This window comes from Eutrema salsugineum, unplaced genomic scaffold, assembly GCF_000478725.1.
Source record: "Eutrema salsugineum unplaced genomic scaffold, Eutsalg1_0 scaffold_10, whole genome shotgun sequence".
Lineage (NCBI taxonomy): Eukaryota > Viridiplantae > Streptophyta > Magnoliopsida > Brassicales > Brassicaceae > Eutrema > Eutrema salsugineum.
In genome coordinates, this window is record NW_006256908.1 from 272,074 (window position 1) to 278,617 (window position 6,544).

The window sequence follows — 6,544 nt, forward strand, 5'->3', positions numbered from 1 at the left end:
TGGCACGATGCTCGTCGCAGCTGGGCGGGAAAAGCCATATAAACAGTGCAACACATGCGAAGAGATTTCATCGCGGACTAAAAGCCAAATGATATATGCTATTGCGATACATATACTGACAGGTGCGATCATACCAGCACTAATGCACCGGATCCCATCAGAACTCCGCAGTAAAGCGTGCTTGGGCGAGAGTTGTACTACGATGGGTGACCTCCTTGGAAGTCCTCGTCTTGCACCCCTTTTTTGTTCCTTTTGATTCTTTGTTTTTTTTGGGTCTTTTCATCTGAAAAACAAGGCATCTTCCGAACGACGCCATTTCTAGACCGTGTGGAACCATGCCTCCTACAGCAACTTTGTGGAAAGCCCCAAGTGTGCTCTCTGGCTTGTCCAAGGGTCTAAAGACCATGGGTGCGGTTTACAAGGCCAAAATTTTGATTTTTACACCCTCTTCCGGGCCCTTTTCTAAAACTGATACGTTCATAATTTGCACCATTTAGGTTGCATAAATCATTCCAAATCATGTTTTATTTCATGCATTTTAGGTCCTTAGGGTTTGTTTTAGAACTTAGGAGATGCATTAGGTCCCAATGAGTCTTTGCATGTTTTGAGTGTCTATCAGGTGAATATGGAGCTGAAAAGACGAATCCAGGAGGTGGAATGGTGAGCAAAGCTTGAAAAAGTGGAAAACTTGGGTCTATGGAGGTTATCGGCCATTCTCGCTGGCCAGGAAGGTTTTGTCGACCATTTTCACGTACCGCGGGTGGACTTTGTCGACCAAAACACGTACCGCAAGTGAAGTGTATCGGCCAAAATCTCCGGGTGCAAACATGTCTCAGAAATCGCCTGTCCGGGGAACTTTCCGATCCGATTCAGATGGCGGGTGCTTCATAGAAGTTGGAGAGCATTGGATCACGGTCTCATAGCAAGTGGAATCGTGGAATTCGGACGCGTGAGCAGAGAGTTAAGCTCGTCGGAAGGAGCCCCTATCTCGCAGGTATTCCGGACCGAGCAGATCAGTTCTGAAGGATGCGAAGGACGGTGCACTTCCAGGCCGATTCAGTTTCCGGGTCCTTCATGAGAATCAGAGCCATTTGAGTCTTCTTTCCAGAACGTCCAAGAACATTCAATTCGGATCTATGAGCAGAAAGATATGGTCTCCGGAATGGACACATCTCTAGACGCCTCTCTCTGGTCGTGTACATGCACTGCAAAGATGTGCCCTCCAGGAAGCCTTACACTTCCCAAGCACCAAAGCTTCCTTCACCAAAGTTGGAGATAAATGAGTCCTCTGTCTTCTGCAACCAAAATCATTCAATTCGGACAAGTCTCATAGGAGTTACACTCTCCGGAATGCGAAGTGGTCTAAGCTGCTCTGGATGCTGCGAGATGGTCTTGCGACTTGGTTAACCCGCAGGCCTGAAGATGAACGCCTGAATGCTGATGCTGCGAGTTGATATGTGCGGGTGAACTATCACTGGAAGAGGTCTGAAGCTCAAGAGCAAGAAAAATGCTAAGTCCACAATCGTGCGACTTAGGCATGCGAGTTAGCCGCGCCTGGAACTATGCCGCACGATCACTCGCAAATCACTCCGACTTGAGCCTGCGACCTAGGTGCAATAGAGACCAACCCGCACAGTTTGTACATTCCCCAGAAACCGCCTTAGCCCTGCGAGTTGGAGAGGAAGGAGACCAAGCCGCAGCAACACTCGCAAAACACTCCTACTTAGGCGTGCGGCTAAGACAAGGCGATTCAGGCTTCACAAGACAAGTCTTCATCTACTGCGACTTAGGTGTGCGACCTGGGACATACTGGACCGACCCGCAGTAATTCCCACTTTATCCATTAAAGCCGGGTCAGGACCCGGTTTGTTCCGGGCTGACCCGGTTTGTTTTTAAGGAAGTATAAATACTTTTTAGGGTTTTTTGGGAGAGGATTAAGTTTTATTTCCTTTGTCTCTTGCCTCTTTTGTGAAAGACTCCATTAAGAAGAGAAATATCTATATTTGAGTGTTTAATCAAGAGAGTTTAAAGAGATCTGGGTGTTTAAAGCTGTTTTCTTTTGAATCTATCATCTCCATCTCCATTTCTCATCATTAATCATGCTAATCTTCTCAACTTGCAAAGGTTTAAGAGAGATTAGTATGATTAGTGAGTAGTCACCCTAATGAGGTTCTAGATGTGTAGGTTAGGGTGCTAAAGTGTTAGATTAGGAGTGCTTAGGGCTAGATTCATTGATTCATCTCTCTAAACAGCTGTTCTCTATGCTAGATCCTTGATAATCACTTGAGATCTAGATTCTGGGAATTTCATGCACCAAAAGTGTTTGATGAAATTCCTGAAAGAGTTGTATTAGAGGTTTAAGCATTTTTCTGCATGATGATGTATTGTTATTTGCTTGAATGATCATTAAGAGCTGTTTGTTAATGCATATTGATTCATGTTTCACAAATGGGAATTTGGTTTGAAAATGGATTAGTATAGGGGTTAATACCTTCATGAGAGGATTAACCTAGATTTGAGTTCTTAATCATTTGAATCATGTCTCATCATTGTCATTAGCATTTCTAGTTTAGCACCAAAGCACCCTAACCAACTATCATGTCTAGAATCTCATGCCTCCATCATATCATATTCACATCATTTGTCATTGCTTAGTTCTTGATTAGTCATTGTCATTAGTCTTTAAACCTGTTTAAGTTTGTTAGTTGTCATTAGTTAACCAAAACCCACTCTTGTTTGCTTGAATTAAGAACTTGATCATATAGCTTAGTGTCTATCACCACATTCTTGGATTGATTAACCTCTTTGTGCTACTTTGACAAGGGGATTGATAGCCCTGAGACCTTAAAAAGTCTTGTCTATCAATTGGCGCCGTTGCCAAATTGTGGTTTGATTAGCATTAAGCTCTGATCTGTTCTTGAGATCAAGTGCTTACTTTCTTGTTTTTACTGATTCCTTTCAAGTTCTGTTTGTGATTTCAGGTGTATGAACACCAGGTCTAGATCAAGAAGCTGTGGTCCTCCTTTTCCTCTAAACGACAACATCAACCTTTTGGTACCAAGGAGGAGAAGAGACAGACGTGGTAGACAAATTGATCAGACTGAGATGGCAGAACAAGAAGATCACGTGGTAGATATAGAACAACCAGTTCAGGAGCAACAGGCTCAAGGTCATGGAGCTGGTATTGGAGTTGGTCAAAGGCTTCACCAGGGTAATGTTCAGCAGGAACAGGTGCACCATCAACAAGCTTATGTCCACCAGGGACAAGCTCAAGCTCATCAACAGAGGCATCAGGCCAATGTTCAGCAAAGACACCAGGTGCACCACCAACCCCACCCTTTCCAACCACAGCAAAGAAGATATGAGCAACCCCAAGTCTATGTTGGAGAGAATGACAGGGCCAATGCTCATCAGTATGGAGCTGGTATTCAGGCACCACCTGTGCAAAACAACAACTTTGAAGTGAAAGCATCATTGCTGAATATGGTCCAGAACTCAAAGTTCCATGGGTTAGCAATGGAAGATCCCTTGGAACACTTGGACCAGTTTGATAAGGTGTGTGATCTGACCAAGATAAATGGAGTTTCAGAAGACAGCTTTAAGCTAAGACTATTCCCATTCAGTCTTGGTGATAAAGCTCATCAATGGGAGAAGAATCTTCCAAGAGGCTCCATTCAAACCTGGGAGCAATGCAAGCAAGCCTTCTTATCTAAGTTCTTCTCTACCTCAAGAACTGCAAAACTGAGGAACCAAATCTCTAGCTTCACTCAGCACAGCAATGAAAGTTTTGGTGAAGCATATGAGAGATTCAGGAGCTACACAAACCAATGCCCACACCATGGGTTTAGTGAGGCTTCTCTTCTCAGCACACTGTATAGAGGAGCTCTTCCCAAGATTAGAAACCAGCTGGATACTGCTTCCAATGGGAACTTTCTGGGTAAAGAGATACATGCTGCTTTAGAGCTAGTGGAGAACTTAGCATTGAGCAATGATACTTATGGTGAAGACTATGACAGATCAAATAGGTCTGAAGGTTCAAGCTCAGAACAGAGGCTCACCAGAGAAGTTAAGGAGTTGAGGAGTGAATTAGACAAGCTGAAATTCACCACTCAGAAGCCAATACATTTTGTTGGAGAGTATGAGGAACCTTCTCAAATCTTTGAGAACATAAGTGAAGAAGGTCTTACCCAAGAGGAGCTCAACTACATTGGGAATCAGAGGTTCCAAAGATATCAGTATGGTAATGCCAATCCAAACCTCTCTTACAGGAACACCAATGTAGCAAACCCACAAGACCAGGTTTATCCCAATTCTCAAGCTCTAAAGAACTTTGTTCCCAAGAACAACTTTCAAGGATCATTCCAACCCAAGAATCAATTTGGTCAGAATCAGAGTTTTGGTCAGCAACAGCAACCATTTCAGGGCACTGGTTACACTTCACAGCAGCCAAAGGCACCACCAGGGTTTGGTCCACCACAGTTCCAACAGCAGGCGCCGGTTCAACAACAGTTTCAGCCGCCAATGGTTCAACAGCAGCCACAGATGGGTACAGATATGGTTGGTATTCTGCAACAACTACTTCAGGGTCAACAGACTATGCAGCAGGAAATCAAGGAACTGAAGCAAAACCAGGCATCAAGCTCAAGGAACCAAGGTCACCTACCTGGAAAACCAGAACCCAACCCCAAGGAATATGCCAAAGCCATTACACTGAGGAGTGGCAAGGAGTTACCTGGTATTGAGAACAACAAAGTGATCATTGAGGACAATGATCAACCTGAGGGGGAGGCAGCCTTAAAGGATGATCAAGTTGCTGAGAAACCAAGGACAGAAAAGGGTAAAGAGGTAGCAAAGGAACCAGAACCAGAGAAGAAGTATGTGCCACCACCTCCATACCAACCCAAGCTCCCATTTCCAGGGAGATTTAAGAAGCAACTAAGGGAACAAGGCAAGAGCTGTATTTGAGAAGGCACTCAAAGAGACACCACTCACAATGCCTCTCATTGATGCATTCTTAATGATGCCAAAGATGGGGAAGTTCTTGAAGGATGCAATTCTGAACAAGACAAAAGAACTTCAAGGCATGGTAGTACTAAGTCATGAATGCAGTGCTATCATTCAGAAGAAGTCCATTCCAAGGAAGTTAACTGATCCAGGGAGCTTCACACTCCCTTGTGCCATTGGACCTCTTCTATTCTCTGGATGTCTTTGTGATCTAGGAGCATCAGTCAGCTTGATGCCATTCTCCATAGCAAAGAAGCTGGGCTTTAGAGTTTTCAAACCTTCAAAGATTTCTCTTATCCTTGCAGATAGATCAGTTAGATTGCCTGTTGGTATGTTGGAAGATCTACCTGTCAAGATAGGTGGTTTTGAGGTTCCAACAGATTTTGTTGTGCTAGAAATGGATGAGGAACCAGTAGATCCTCTCATCTTGGGCAGGCCATTCTTAGCCACTGCAGGAGCTATTATTGATGTGAGAGGTGGGATAATAGAGCTTCAACTTGGGTCTGAAAGGCTCAAGTTTGATGTGAATGAGATGATGAAGAAACCCACCATTGAAGGTCAATGTTTCTATGTGGAGACAATGGACCAGTTGGCTGATGAGTTGCTTGAGGAGCTGAACACTGAGGATCCTCTTCAAGCTGCTCTAACTCAAGAACAAGGAGATAATGAGCTCTTGGCTGAAGCAAGTGAAGGGTATAAGCTGTATCTGGACAATGCAAGAGAGCTGGGTCCTGAAGCAAGGTTTTTAGAGCTGGAACAAAGTGGCTCTGAAGTCTGTGCTATCAAGGAATCAGTCACCAGCCAAAGCAGCTTGTACCAGGACTGGAATGAGGCTGATGCACCCTCTGTTGAGCTCAAGCCTCTACCAACAGGGCTCAGGTATGCGTTCTTAGGCCTGAACTCTACTTTTCCCGTGATCATAAATGATAACTTGCTGGAGCATGAGGAACGTGCATTACTTAGTGAAATAAGGAAATTCAGGAGAGCCATAGGGTATTCCTTGGCAGACATTAGAGGAATCTCTCCTGATATATGCACCCACAGGATCCACCTGGAGGACCAAGCCATGTCCTCTATTGAGCACCAACGTAGACTTAACCCCAACCTTAGGGAAGTGGTTAAGAAGGAGATACTAAAGCTTCTTGAGGCAGGGATAATTTACCCAATCTCTGACTCAAGATGGGTGTCTCCTGTTCATGTTGTGCCCAAGAAAGGTGGGATCACAGTGGTGAAAAACGATAAGGATGAACTCATAGCTCAAAGAACCATAACTGGCCATCGCATGTGCATTGACTATAGGAAATTGAATTCTGCTTCTAGAAAAGATCATTTCCCTTTACCATTCATTGATCAAATGCTTGAAAGGTTAGCTAATCATCCTTATTTTTGTTTTCTCGATGGGTATTCGGGGTTCTTCCAAATTCCCATAGACCCCCGGGATCAAGAGAAAACGACATTCACCTGCCCTTACGGCACTTATGCTTATAGGAGAATGCCCTTCGGTTTATGTAATGCACCAGCCACTTTTCAAAGATGTATG

General features: G+C 44.2%; 2 non-coding genes across 2 annotated transcripts; one reads left to right on the forward strand and one right to left on the reverse strand.

Annotated features, from left to right (window-relative positions):
* The first annotated feature begins 120 nt into the window (after positions 1 to 120).
* LOC112081774 lies at positions 121 to 239 on the forward strand. The gene has a single exon (XR_002896695.1). It is a non-coding gene; the product is annotated as a 5S ribosomal RNA (ribosomal RNA).
* A 3,499-nt stretch (positions 240 to 3,738) lies between these two features.
* Positions 3,739 to 3,845, reverse strand: LOC112081689. Its single transcript, XR_002896611.1, has one exon. It is a non-coding gene; the product is annotated as a small nucleolar RNA R71 (small nucleolar RNA).
* Between the last annotated feature and the right edge of the window lie 2,699 nt (positions 3,846 to 6,544).